This window comes from Vanessa tameamea, chromosome Z (genome assembly GCF_037043105.1).
Source record: "Vanessa tameamea isolate UH-Manoa-2023 chromosome Z, ilVanTame1 primary haplotype, whole genome shotgun sequence".
In the NCBI taxonomy this organism is placed as follows: domain Eukaryota; kingdom Metazoa; phylum Arthropoda; class Insecta; order Lepidoptera; family Nymphalidae; genus Vanessa; species Vanessa tameamea.
In genome coordinates, this window is record NC_087341.1 from 11,531,931 (window position 1) to 11,547,053 (window position 15,123).

Consider the following 15,123-nt stretch of genomic DNA (forward strand, 5'->3'; position numbering starts at 1 on the left):
GTTATTTCTAACAATAAGGTATATTGTTTAAGAAATAATAAAATATTAATAATATTTGGCTTCGGAAAATGATTCAGTCACGAAGCCTAATTAAAACATATATAGATTTAGTTTTTTGTGCTCAAAGTAATAAATGGTCCGTAGATAACATCCACTGCGCGAATAACGTTATCCTTTCTTAATAAGATACTTTCGATTTTATTCCATTAGAGCGGATTGGCGGATTTAGTATGTGAGATTCAACTGACAGGCAGGTTGCATCTCGTTTTTACCTCTCGCGTAACACGAAATGAATTACAAATACAAATTGAACAAACGATAACTCACTGCTCCTATTCTAAGCTGCGAACACTGGCAATCATGAGTCGCGGATTACAATAGTATAATATAAAATCGTACTACAAAATTATATTGGAAACTTATAAGGCGTTTCATAGAAAATTGAAATATAATAATGCATCAGGCCGTTTAATTAACTTGTACAATGGTATATATGTTAAGATTATTTTACTATGCAAAAGGCAATTCGATATAAATATATCAAAGAATGTTCGCACGAATTGTTATTATTTCCACTCGAATAACAACAAAAACTTTTTAACAAATTAAATATAATATATAATGAATATATTACCAATAATTATCTTTATATTTAGGCTTATTTTAATATGTTATGATATGTAATACATAACCTTTTATAATACATTTATTTTTTAATGCTTGAATCATAGTTCCAATGGACCTGAACCAATACATGGTTACGACAATTCTAATACATAGGTAAAATTTGGAATTGTGATATGTAACTAAAAATAGAAAAAAAAGCATAATAGTTATATAAATCGAAACACGTATAACATTAAAGTTATTTTTACTTTAATTAATCATGGGTTCCATACATATGTATGTATATTTAAGATATATATTCGCAGAACACTTATAAGAAATTATAACGCTCTGATAATTCAACGTGGATCCTAGCATAAGATCTCTAGATCTCTCGTTCAAATCTAGACAAGCCGTTCAGTGATTTTATTTGTGTTTATCATCTTTGTGAAATAAGCCCTGAATCCATTCCTGTTATGGTACTTATCTGAAATAGCATTCATTTTTAATAATCGTTTGTTATTTAAATTAAAAAATATATATAAATTTCCACCCTTAACTACATACGCAATTTTGGAAATTTAATCTCATAGAATCTCTATCATAGATACCACGTATTAATTACGATTATTGCGCATAATTTAATCGGACTAACTACGTAATAATTGCAATAATTAAACTAATATCCGAGTCGCACAATAGTAGCGTGATATAGCAGCCTATCTATCTACATACATGTTTCTAGATTCAGCCTTTATTATATATATATATATCAAGCAACTAGCACAATTAGCCTACTAAGCCTCAGATCTACCGTTTGACATCTCTGTCGAAGCACACAGAGTGCGAATCAGAGGGTAGAGGAGAGGTTTCGATTCTGTCGTATAATATATTGAAACGATATATTTATAATTCGGCATACCGAAGTTAGAGAGAGGTTCTTGCTAGCAATCTGGTCCGTTATGTCTTATAATATGTCTTAATAAAAATATTGAATATATTTAACTTTGTAGGAAGGTCACTATTTAAGTTTATTTCGAGACGTTTTAGTCCAACCCATCGATCGAATTTTCCCAATTTAAGATACAGGCTCGAGACGATGAATATAAGCGTCAGAATTTAGAGGGACATTAATAAGTTATTCAGTATACAATTAGGTGTTGAATAAGGTGTGTAATATTTATAAAAATCATGAGAATATTAAAGTTATTTTTGTATTATATATGCGAGAGTAAAATCACGGTCGCAGACATGTCGTAAATCATTACATACATCAAAAAAAAATCAGTGCGAAAAAATCGATTTGGTTGAACTTACTTTCAAGATGCTGCGGAAATCAATTCGATAAAAGTTTGGTTGATTCAATTCAACATATACCTACGTTTCAACAAAATAATGTTAGTCGACTATATAATCAAACGATGTGACCCTCGCAAAGAGTTTTGCCAAAATGTTGTCTACACTGGGTCAAATAAGATAACTTAAATATGGGAAGTTAATAAAAGGTGAAGCTCCTAAAAGCCCGCTTAATGTTACTTGAGAGCTCTAAGGAACGTTTTACGCTCTGAGTAGTCGATATTGATTGACACGACAGATACTGGATTTAATTATTTTTTTATCATAAATCGTATTTAGGAAATAAGTTGTCATGACATTGTATGATTTTTATAAAGATGCTTCGATCAAATAATTATATCATTAACGAATAATGTCCCTGAATGTTTTTTACTAACTTTTTGGTCTAACATTGAAATCTATCGCGGTAAATGTTCGTTTTTAAGAATGCAAAAAATAAAATCTAGCCTTTGTATGTAAATGAAATAATATCTTTCGTATAAAAATACAATTACATGCGTAACATATTTTTTTGAAGACCAGCCTTTTGTTTCGATTCATTTAATTTCAATATATTAACTTACAAAAATTTAAAGGGAAAACGATATTAAATTTTTGGCAATATTTATAAAATAAAAACATAATAGAATATGTGTAGATAGATAGCAGAAAAATAGTGTTTATAGCAGAATAATGTTAATATTAGTTTAATATAATACGAGTAAATTATAAAAACCATTACGAACATTGTAATTAATACCTCGGTTTGGTTAATAATGTGCAAATAAAATAAGTCTACAACTATTAAAAAAGTATAATTGTAGTAACAAAACCGCCTTAATGTTATTTTAGCCGGCATAATTTTTAGTTATAGAACAACTCAAAAACTGTAACTAAATTAAGTAACCGTAAAATTAATTTAAGACCTGGAATTGTAATAACAATATGTATAACATAATTATAGTCTGTTACTTAAATTAAATAGCTATATAAACAAAACTGTCTTCTTCTTCCTCAATTCCCACATTTTTTTAAATATAACAGTGTTCCGGAAGCTTTACTAATACAGAACGCATTATCCATCGAGTATCTGAGGGATTTGATTATATGTGTTATCATCACGTTGGCTCCGAAGTGGTTCATGAGTGTCTCGTCGGCTAAGAACCGATTGCACTGTGCTCTGTCTTGCTCTCTGGTGCCATAATCCGTTCACCAACGTTATCTTTGGTACTTCCCAGTTCTGAAGGAGATATCGCTTTCTGTATACTGGGCTCGAGCAGTCATTGCTGTAGATACTGGCTTCTCCTTATTCGAGTCTCATCTTTAACAGCCCTTCTTGTTGGTTATTATAAACATTATGGAAGCTGTATTGGAAGATTTTTGTGACTTTCGTAGCTTGGAGTATTGCTACATACCCGATGAAGTCGTGGCCATGTGGTCTACAGGTTTGATTATCTGTTTTAAGCTTGGCGACTGGAATTGTCCCATGTCTGCTTTAATTTTCTGGATGGTGGTTGCTTTGGAGGTTATTTTTTTATCGCTTAGGACGCTTACTTTTTGGGTTAAGAGGGCTCTTGTTTGATTTTAGTTGCACTCTTTAGAGGTAGAATACATGACGAAATGGTGGTACTTATCAAGACAGACACTCACAAAGCCATACAAGTAAATCTGTCCTCTTGGTCACAACTGAAAGGAGCTTAGTAATTATTTACTATTTCATCTGATTTACTCGTCGTGATTTAACAAAAATATTAGCTATTTTTGCTTGCAAATATATGATCAATGTTGATCTGAAGGTCTTGCTGAAGGTCGCGGTTACAAATCCTGATATAATTTTACGTGTTCATTTTTTTTTTATATAAATGATTTTGTACTCGGCCTTCAAGATTCAAAACATTGTGAGAAAGTCTTTCTGTATCGGATGAAATCCTGCACAATGTAGTCGAGAGCAGTGTGGCTTTTTATTAGCTCCAAACCTTCTCATTAAGAGAAAATAAGCCTTTTGTGCATCATCGGGATATTTATCGATTTTATAGTTGTTAAGTATTTATTTTTGCTAATTGCTTTGCAAAGAGGATATACTATTTTTATTCTCCTAATTGAAAAAAAAGCTACTATAGATTTATTCACTGAAAAGGTTTTTGTATATTATTTTATTATATACGTAACAGCGCCTCGTAGTTTGATCCGCTTGAAATGTAGACTTTTTATGTAACAAGCGTGAATGTTTTGTTCTTTTTTTAATTTAATTCTTTTGTGTAACGTCAAACTCTAAAATATAACAACCCTTGCATTCATTTTAACTTTATTCGATATTTTTGTAAAGTACAATAAGACAGAAAATGTTTTATGTTAATATAATAAACTTATTTTGTAGATAACTTACTAGATTTAGGGTATTTAAACCAAAAATGTGTTAAGTGAATTACTATTTAATTAACTTCTAGCTGCAATTACAAAAAAGAAAACATGAATGCTTAGAAAGGGCACCTACTCTCGAAATGAGTTTCGCTGTAATCACAAAAGTCGCAACGCAGATATTACTGTACGTGTACTTAGCCGAGCAAGTCTTCTATGACAACATACATATTTATACAAAATAATTTTTACGTCAGTAATGAAATATGCACGTTCGTACTCCAAATAAATGTTATTTAGAAAAGTCGTATGACTTAATAAATAAACAGGGTGGTTTGTTCAGCCGAATTAACGTACATTTTACATGGACCCAAAACTTCTTAAACACAATTTTTTTACAAGTACTTATAAGAATAATTTGTTTCAAGTCTAATAACAAAAACTGCGTTTGTAGTCATATCAGTGACAAAAAGGGCATTATTTTATTTTTTATTTGAATTTGTGCTATTTGTATTTATAATATTCCTGTCGCAAGCCAAATATTTAATCTTGTACAATGCTTGGATATAGGTAAGAAAAATAAAATACGCGGTCATTTGCATTTTAACATATGGTCTATGAATGATATGAGAATTCAATGGACCGTTAGAACCATTAACGAAAACTCCATGAAAACTTCGTATATATAATATTTAATAAATATGCAGAATTATAAAATCGCGTTTGGTTTTAATTTAAATAGTTTTTTAGAGTTTTGCGCGTGTTGAATCGTTATGTAATAAACGAGGAACATTGCATTAATATGAAAAAAAACAATGTTGCCAAATAAAGTGAGAAATATTTTATAATAACAGTAATAAAAATATTTGTAATTGCATAGAAAATTCCAGCAAGGTTCCATTAAGGATATAACTCTTTCTCGACTATCTCGTTGGTATCTATGGCTAGTTTATGAGGCTGCAAATTCTGAGGTCCCGGTTCGAAACCGCAAATCGGGCCAACACAAATGTTTTGGGTTTTTCTTTCGAGAAATTCTCATTACAAATCGGAGTTTAGTAGTTGGCAAAGTTGGCCGGTCGTGTCGGATTTGTAATCCCATTAGATTTTGTGAGTAAGGGAATAAAGACTAAACTTGTATGGACGAACACACTAGTGCGAAATAGTATCTTTGTCGCTTTGTTTCTCCACGGTGACCACACCATGAAGAAAATCGGTCAGATGGTCTTATTTATCGTAACACATACATATGCAAAAAGTTTAATAAAAGTAACAAATTATTTCTAAGATGTTCATAGAGCTTCTCTTAATCTATTGCAATTTATTACACGCTTGCCGATACACGTTTTGAACATAATAATACCGACATATTCGACAAAAATACAGAAATGTATAAACGCCAACACCTACTTAATATAAAAGAAGGCATTTGCCCAGCTGGGCCGTAAGACATTTATGGGCTGTAATTACCTACCTTACCTAACTTACACGTGTGGTACTACCGCACGTGTAAATTATTCTTCGAGTTTCAAGCTATCTCTTTAAAAAAATCTACGTAAGTCTATTACATAGGTTCAATTAAGAATTTAACATTGGCAATAATCTAAGAAACTAAGAGAATAAAATTACACTCGGAAACGAATCAAAGATAATAATCACCAAAAATTTGTATTAAATTTTACCTTTTTTTGTTTTACACGTGTGTTATGTGCCTTCTTTGTGATAATGACAGAAATTCAGTTGATTATGTGTTGTTTTTAATCTACAGTGTAAACCCCTATGCGTATTGCGTATGGGGCAAAAAATCGTCTTAAATCCATTCACGGAGCAGATGGATTACGCGGGCGCCAGGTGAATCTGTTCATAAGATAGTCCTCTATAAGTAAGGAACATACCAACTCCTAATGTATTTTTAATAAACATTTATTACTTTGTACTGGGTTATATATTTATCTACGGTTATTTTTAAGTGGAATAAGATTTATTAAAAAAGGCATTATAAAAATAAGCTTTTTTGAATATATCTGTCCAAAATAATGATATTCAGTAAACCCGTTATTAAGTATTGTTACCATTTTCTTCGGTTTTGTTGAAATGGTTCAATATGAGATTGTAAGATTTTAAGAGTAACACACATAGTATTTTATTCGTGTAAAAACAAAAATACACATCCATTTAGGGAGTAGCAGTTGTTGAGAAACAGCAACACTTCATATTGATTTTCAGTGCAATAAAATTGTTAGTGAATTATACGCATAATTTAATGAACTAGAACATTATTTTCATCATTATTTATATTAGAAATTATATTATTAATATCAGTTTTTTTTTATAAACTATTTAAGCTGAGTAGATATGGGCCTGATGGTAATTGAATTCGGTAATCGTTGGTTTGTCACATAATAACCAATTTTATCGAATATTTCTAAAGCAAACATTAACGTTGGCTTTTCAGGTTCTGTGTCCGTCTAACCTTTTTCTGCACATAATTATGTTTTATCTTCATTTCCATGCAATCCGCGACATATACGCAGCGGTGCGGAGAATAGGGTGTTAAATTGAATGATTTGTTTGTTTGCTAGAATACTTTGCGTTACTTCCCTATTTATTTAATATCAGACTGAGCCACAGCGAAGAGTGACCGGGCTTAGCTTGTAGGTATATAAAAATAGCAATAAATGACTTTTTATTAGCAGAAAGAGGGTAAGTTTGGTAGGAATATTGGTGGGCAAGAGGTTTGTATAAATGCAAAGGTAACTCTGTCTGCCTGTTGCTCTTTTACGGCCAAATATCTGACGACTAACTCCTAAAATGCGAGTAAAGTCGCGGGCGATAACTGTTATTTAATAATGACGACACGAGTGTGTTTTTGCTTAACCATAAATTAACACAGCTTAAAGAACAATTACATTATTGCCTGTATATGTGTTTCATAAAATATAAAAGTAAAATAAAATCAACTCGGACGAAAGCTCATTAATTAATAATAATTGTTAACATTGTGTATCTTCGATGCTTCTAGATCCACAAACAAAATTGCACCATCAAGAGGCAGCCTTGGTTTTAACGTCGTCAGGTGTTTTTGAGTATAAAATAACTCTTAATAAAATACTTAAATTATTACCAATGAAGAATGAACATCGAGAAACAAATAGAGAAGGTACTTTGCACAATGTACGAATTCAGCACCGAACAAAATTTATGTTAATGTTTAAATTTTAGCTTTTAGTGTGTGTGTTATCAAGTTGTTTTATATTTACTTACTTTTTTTCCATATTTTCACAAATATAGAATTCAAAAACGATTACGATTGATATAATCGTACTAGATAAAATTTATTAGTATTTCAAAACAATAACGAAATATTCGTAATGTACACTATATTAAAGGTGAAAGAAATTTTAAGGAATAGAGTCTCAAATTATTTGAATATTGATAGGCGTGCAGCTGTCCGAAACTTCAAAAGCAATAAGATTAGTGCGTGCCGCGTGCGCTGATACATTTAGGCCGAAACACATTGTTATTAGCGACAGCTGCAAGACACGCTCCTATTAAATATGAGCACAAGCAATGCGCGTCTACCTGAGCTACAGTTTTTTGGTTTCTTCGGAGCGCGCCTGTTTAAAATAATGTCGTTAAACATCACTTCAAATATTGAGTATTCGATATCTATCCGACGAGCAATACAAGTATTTCTTTAGCAAAAAAAATGACTATCAATTTATGAAAAAGCATAGTCCATACACCAGTTACAATTATACGCTATAGCAGCTATTAGTATATTTTAAAAGGATTAGTTAAATAAAGAATAAATCTCAAAATCGATTAAAACAGTGTCGAGCTATAAACTAATTAACTTAGATTTTACTTCTGAGAGCACTGTTTTTTACAACCAACTCGCTACTCAATGCAATCAAAGCCCATTCAGTGGTTTGTTACGTGATTGCAATGAAATTTTTTTAAAAAGAAGTTTCTAACTTTTATTCACGAGCTTCGTTTTTAATTATTATACACGGTACGAATGTGTGTGTGTTGTCCTGTTAGTTGCAGAGCTAAGATTTTCAAAAGGAATTTGTTTCATATTAAGGTAGTGAAATGTTTTTATTTATTCATAAACAATTGTTTCAAATGTTAAAAACACATGAAGTCATTTGGTCATTTAATGAGAAATTTTTAATAATTTGGCATGGCAAGAACAAGAAAAAGCAGTTAGTTACCAAGTGCCTAATAAATTATCGTTAGTTATTTTAACGTAAAATCTACTTATGTAATTAACAAGAGGCCAATAATAATAATCAGAGAGTAATTCTCCTATAACTCTTAAAGATTAAGAGTTATTGATCATTCTGTTTAGAAAGCCGCAGCATAATGAAATAGCTTCTTAATACACACACAAATTACTATTGACGAAAATAAATCAAGGCAGTTCTAGGTCTTCTGATTTTTATTGGTTTTAAAAACAAATGGTTTTTAGTAGGCAATGATATAAAGGTATCCGTACCTTTCTGCGCTAGAAAAATAAATAATATATTCCGAAAAAGAATCCTCGCTTGTATAGAATCATTTGCACCTATTGCTATGAAAACATCAGGTATAATTACCGAAAATGGCTTCTTGGGGACGTTTCCCTTGCAATAATCATCGGCAAAGCGGTCCCGCCGGAGGCGCGGGAGCATATGTCGAGGCACATCTGTCCTATCCTATCTCGTGCACGTTAACAAAGTAGCGCACGAGTCATGTTTATTCCTTTAACAGGATGTGATATTTATAGTGTTTTTCATCGTTTAGAATTTTTTGTTGACGAATCGGTTAGATTCGTTAATATAAAATTTATCATATTATATATAATATGTCAATAGATTTAACGCCTAATCCGTATATATTGATATTTACTTATACTTAACTGTTTTTTTTTTAATATATTAGAGCAAAGAGTAAGCAACATATATGAAAACAGATTTTATTCAAAGTAAATAAATATGTGTCACGATTTAAGGAGGTGTTTGATATTATGATTTTTAAATCTACCACACGACCAGTTTATCGATCGACAACAACCTGTAGGTATATCGATATCGGCCGAGATCGCGGCGACACCTGCGCGTACGCACCTGCCCTCCTCTGATTCGCCAAAAACGAACAGTCGGACTCATCACCTGCCGCTTATCGATAATCTTGTTTGTCGAATATCGACTAGGTATCGATGTTTAATATCGTATTTTGACCTAAATATCGTAATTGAGACAGGTTTAGGTAACTAATACAGTGTAATAACCAACCGGATGTTTCATGCATGAAGAGATATTTTATTAATAAAGTACATTCAAAATTTTGTGTTATATTAAAATACAACGTAATATTTTCAACACCAATAATAATGACCATATAAAATCCTATAATTTGTCATTGTTATAAAGAAGCATCAAGGACAAAGTTTCGTCACTTGATCGGGAACGTCACTATGTGATGTCGATACGAAGTATTTAGCATTAAAGACATTAATTGTGAGGCTACAAGCTGTATGCAAATCAAACCGCACGTCAACGTAGTATAAAATACTTTCAACTTTCGTTTCCTGGTACGAGGTTGATTTTTGTGCACGTGGCAATGCAATTTGACTTTAGTCACGTTTTGTTCTTATAACCCAGTATTTCCCAAACTTATTTTTATCGTGGACCACCTATTGGCATGTGTCTGTAACCACAGTTTGAGAGAAACACTAAAATATGAACTAAATTTAAATTTGTTTAATATTGGTGCTTTTAATTCTATCCTTAGTAACCCTACGAGTATTTCAGCAATTAAAATCTAAGGCCCTTATAAAAACTTTGCTTACATTTTTGCTCTTTACTATCAAAAGCAGATAAATTTTCGTGGACCCCCATTAACATCTTATGGACCCCCATTTTTTATTCACGCCTACTTAGACCCCCAGCAAGTCTCCCGTGGACCCCTGGGGGTCCACCTGGACCACTTTGGGAATCACTGTTATAACCGAATATAAAGCGATTAATTCTTTGATAGGTTTATTTCAGCCAAATAAGTACTAAAAGTAACAATAAATTAAATAAAATATAATTACGATAAATTAGAATATCAAGAATTATATGGATGTACAGATACATTTCCTACCTTTAGTCATGTAAAGCTTTTAAATTTACAAAAAGACATTATGTGGGATAGGTTTGATTAATATTACGTCGGGCCGACTGTTTTATTCGCTAACAGACTGTATGTTCTTGCTACTATATTTCGTGCCTACAATTTATTGTATGGTAGATTTGAAGTAGGTAGATGTCGCATTATAATTAAATAGTACGAAAATCGAGCGTGTCAGTTTTTCCAACCTACGATGAAGACATAACACGACAGAATTTAACCACCATCATTAAAATTAAAAAGGTATCGAACTCAATTTTAATATTGATGAGCTAGTTCACGCAATATCTACCATAAATTACGAGGCCTTAAAACTTTTGAATTCAATTATAACAAAATTATTCAATTTTAGGATTCAATGCAGAAACAGGAAAACCGCTTTGTTCAGCCCTGTCCAGCAGTGGATTGTGAATTGATCACCTATCTATCGTGTCAGAACCTACGGAGATTGTGTCGTGGGGTATAGTTTCATCGTATAGTGAATACAAAAAAAAACATTTGTCGGGATGATGAATGTGTTGGTGACCCAGCTCTTGTCTTATCCAATATAAGATCGAATGTTGCTTAATACCTGTGAACCTTGGCTTATATAATTAATTTATATAAACGTGCCTAGAGGTTACCCACATAGTTTTTAGTTTTAGGCGTTTTTAGTAAGTACTAATAATGGCGTAAGTAGCATTTTCGGGCCAATACACAAAAACGGTATATTGGAATTAAGAAGAACTTATTTTCTTGTCGATTTTTGGAACGTTTTGAAATAATAGAATCACTTGTGACTCGCTAAAGTCTTAATACCAATATTACCATCGTTTTGTTATGATAACATAGAAAAAGGAAAGATTCACATCAGTAGATTTATTCAGAAATAAGGTTATAGTAAAAAGTCAGAAATGTCAATAAAACAAACGTATGTCTTTGAACGTTAACTTTATTTAAACTAATACACGGACGGTGGTTTTATCACAAAAGGTTACATTGTCTTCTATTTATATTAACTAAAAACAAATCAAGAGATCAGATTCTTGAGCTTAACTTCTATATATGTATTTACAGTAAGTACAAGCAGATTTAATCTTACATAGTCTGAACTAGGTATTGTGTTACTTCAATCAATTAATACTACACACAGTACAGAAAGTTATAATTAGAAATAGAATATTTATTATTGTATCACAAAATCATGATAAATACTTAATTTAGGTGTATGAAATAAGACAGTGTTGAGAGCAGACATTGATGATTTTATACACATTTAATACTTTATGAGAAAAAATTAATCATATAATTTTTTACAAAAGCTTCTTTTTCAATTAAAAAATGCATCGCTTTTTAATACACAAATCTGGTAATAAGTTATAATTAACGCCAAGTCAGAATTATTTCTATATTGTGACTCTAATTAATACAAATATTACATAATATAGCGTGCACCTGTAGTGCAGTTATTACGTTGTGATTCTTAGTAATACAACGCCTTATATGCGCGATTGTAAACAGTACATTCGTATTGATATAGAGTGCATTATCAGTGCGTATTAAAATTTTTACAATGTGATTTTTAAAACACAATATAATGACTCTAAATAAAAGAGTAGAATAAATAAATCACAAATTTAAATATTGTACTTGTCATTATACATTACCAGCCCTATAAACGTCGTTTCAGAGTATTTTAGTGAAAGAATGATTTCTCTCTTCACTGATTTGACATTCGAGAGGAGAAGACAGCATCGTTTGAACAATCACCTCCAAAACAACGTTTGTGGACAAAGCAGTATTTTTCTAAATAATACATTTATACAATCGAAACCAAGACTTAACAAATTATTTTTAGTCAGATATTGTTTTTTTTTTTATTTCTGACTTTGATTTTTTTTTTATTTCTTTTGACGAGTACAAACAAAGTTTTTTTCTCTTTCATCAAACTTCAGACGTCAATTATTTATATTTAGTTTTATTAAACAAATAGGTGAGATAGCGATATAAAGCTTGAACTTAATTTCGATTAGATAATCATATGGTATATTTTTTAATGTTCACAATGCAGCTGTCGCCATATTGGGCTACCATTGTAACATCTGTCGACATATTGTCGTTCAAACCATAAAATTTCGAATGCATCTTTGCTTTATGAAAAACACGATCAAGGTGTTCTTTCTTTTACCTCGGTAACCTCGGTAACTATAGTCAAACAAACAGTTCCGTCACTTCGAGATATATATTTCTTTACAACTAGAATAATAATTAGAATCTACGTTTTTCTATTTCCGATTTGCCTGCAGTTTTATTATAAATATTACTGCTGAAAGAAATGAATAAGATATATTGGCTGTTCATTAAATTCTTCTAAAATGTTAAATAAATGCTTATAAGAATTCATCGTAAAATTTTAATCCATTACTTGAAATGTATAATTTTTTTTTAAAGATTAAATAATTACAAAATATTGTATATTATATTGATATATTCTTATTTCGCGCTACATTATAAATTAATGTATACTTGAAAAAAAGGTTCGACCGAATTCCAGAAATTAATTAACGTGAATCAAATACATCTGCGTCAAAACCAAAGCTGCATATTACAGCGATATGAGGATTAATTGACGTACACGAACGGTCACGAAAACATGTATACATTGTCGGTCTATATACAATTAAAATACACACATACGAGTTATTTTAAAAACGATGTGAGTACTCTACACGGATAACACAGGATTTTGTTGTAAGATTACATGAAATATTTTTATTATAATTAAAAATTACTCAATTTTTTATGTCAACGTTGACGTTTAGCTAAATAACTAAATTAGCAAACGTTTACCCGCCTATAAGCAATACAATTTAATTAGATTATTTTGGTGTTTTAGTATAGATATTTAGTAGGAATAATGCAAAAATTTAATATTTTCAAATGAACGTTGGTCAATGTTGACCCGGCCTCGACATTATATTGCAATTTATAGTGTACGGTGTTGTGTTTCGGTAAAGGCCGAGAGCCACCGTAGGTGTAAGTGAGTTAACCTGATGTAACGAGCGTTGCATTTTCAATGTGTATACTTGAGATGACAAGTTATCAGCACACCTCCCACCTGTTCATCTGCCGTTATTTTTTAACCATGAGAAAAATATTTTTGTTAGCTTAGAGTGCATCATGAACAGCAGTTTGTGTTAATCTGTGTTTATAATTAAGTTCGATCGAAAGAATGCGAATGCATTATATTCCGATATGAAAAATAATAATAATAATATAAAAAATAAACTTATTACCATATTATTTATTATAGTTAGCTTTTTAATAACCAATGCGGTTGCACGCGTCATTCAAAAATATTTATATATATGCCCTTGTTATTTAAATTAAACATTTCTTTACCAGGCCGAAGAATATGATTAACCTATTCTAAACAATGATGAATGCTGCTGTAGGCTCAGTTTTTTCTGCTACTACCAATGTCTCTATATTGCGATTGTTTGTATATAAACTGTAATGTGAAATTAAAAAAAATTGCAATTCTAGTTTTCATTCAAAACACAGCTTTCGACTTTTTCGTTCAGCGCACTTATCATTTTCTTGCATTGGGCCTTAAAACGCAATTTCCGCCACTGACGCCGGAGTTTGGCTTTGGTACTAATAACATTTGTGTTCTGTTACGTCACAGATCCAGTTCACGCCAGTCACATCGTCGTCACCCATCTTGATTGTATACTTGGAAGTATACCCGAATCGAATGAGGCCCGTCCTTAGACCTGGCTATAGAAATGTAAACACGCGATCGATGCTGAATAACTTGCATACAAAAGCACCCGAAGCGTGGTTTAAAATCTGTGCCCGTTAGCGACAAGAGAGAGACAACCTGGTGCGTAGTACAACACACTCCTGCGTGTAGAGCAGAAAGCGGTAGAACAGAAGAGGACGTAGCTTTGAGAATCATCTAAGAAATTTTCGAAAAACTTTAAATATGACAGTAGCGGAAACTGTCAGCTCGTACTAAAAATATTTCGAAACAACGTAAATCCTATACGAGGGCGAAACGTGGAAAATTACAAAAAACAATTTGCAAAACCCAGTATCCGTAAACTGGCGTTTTCGATGAAGTGTCGGTATTTTCTTGACTCCTGGAGAAGATAATTAACCATCAGCTGATAGAACACTACAACAATAGGGCTTCAAATAAGGCACTGTAATTGAAATCAGTACTCGACTTGTGGTGCTCTGCCGATTGGCAGTCAAAGGCTTCAGGAAATCTTGAATTCAAGCTTGAATCTCAATACTGAACAGGAAAAACAAACACAGTAGACGCTTTCCGACCTACCTAAGGGAATTAGGATCCTAAGTGAATGCCCATTACTCGCCGTATTCCAACTTGAAGTATATTTTTTTATTTTTAATTAATAAATTTATTTGCCGACACAAACAATCTCTACAATACTCGTGATCGAAGCAAAAATAACTAAACATTATCCAATACATTTTATCGTTATCGTAAACATAATGATAATTAAGTTCGACTTAACATTAATAATATAGTTGTAGTTTAATTAGTATTTACTTAATTGAAATTGCAATTGGTATATCATAATTATAGCGAGTACTATCTTAATTAGCGCGAAGGAAGATACAAACACGATCTTCATTAAGGCAAAGGAAGCGAGACTAACG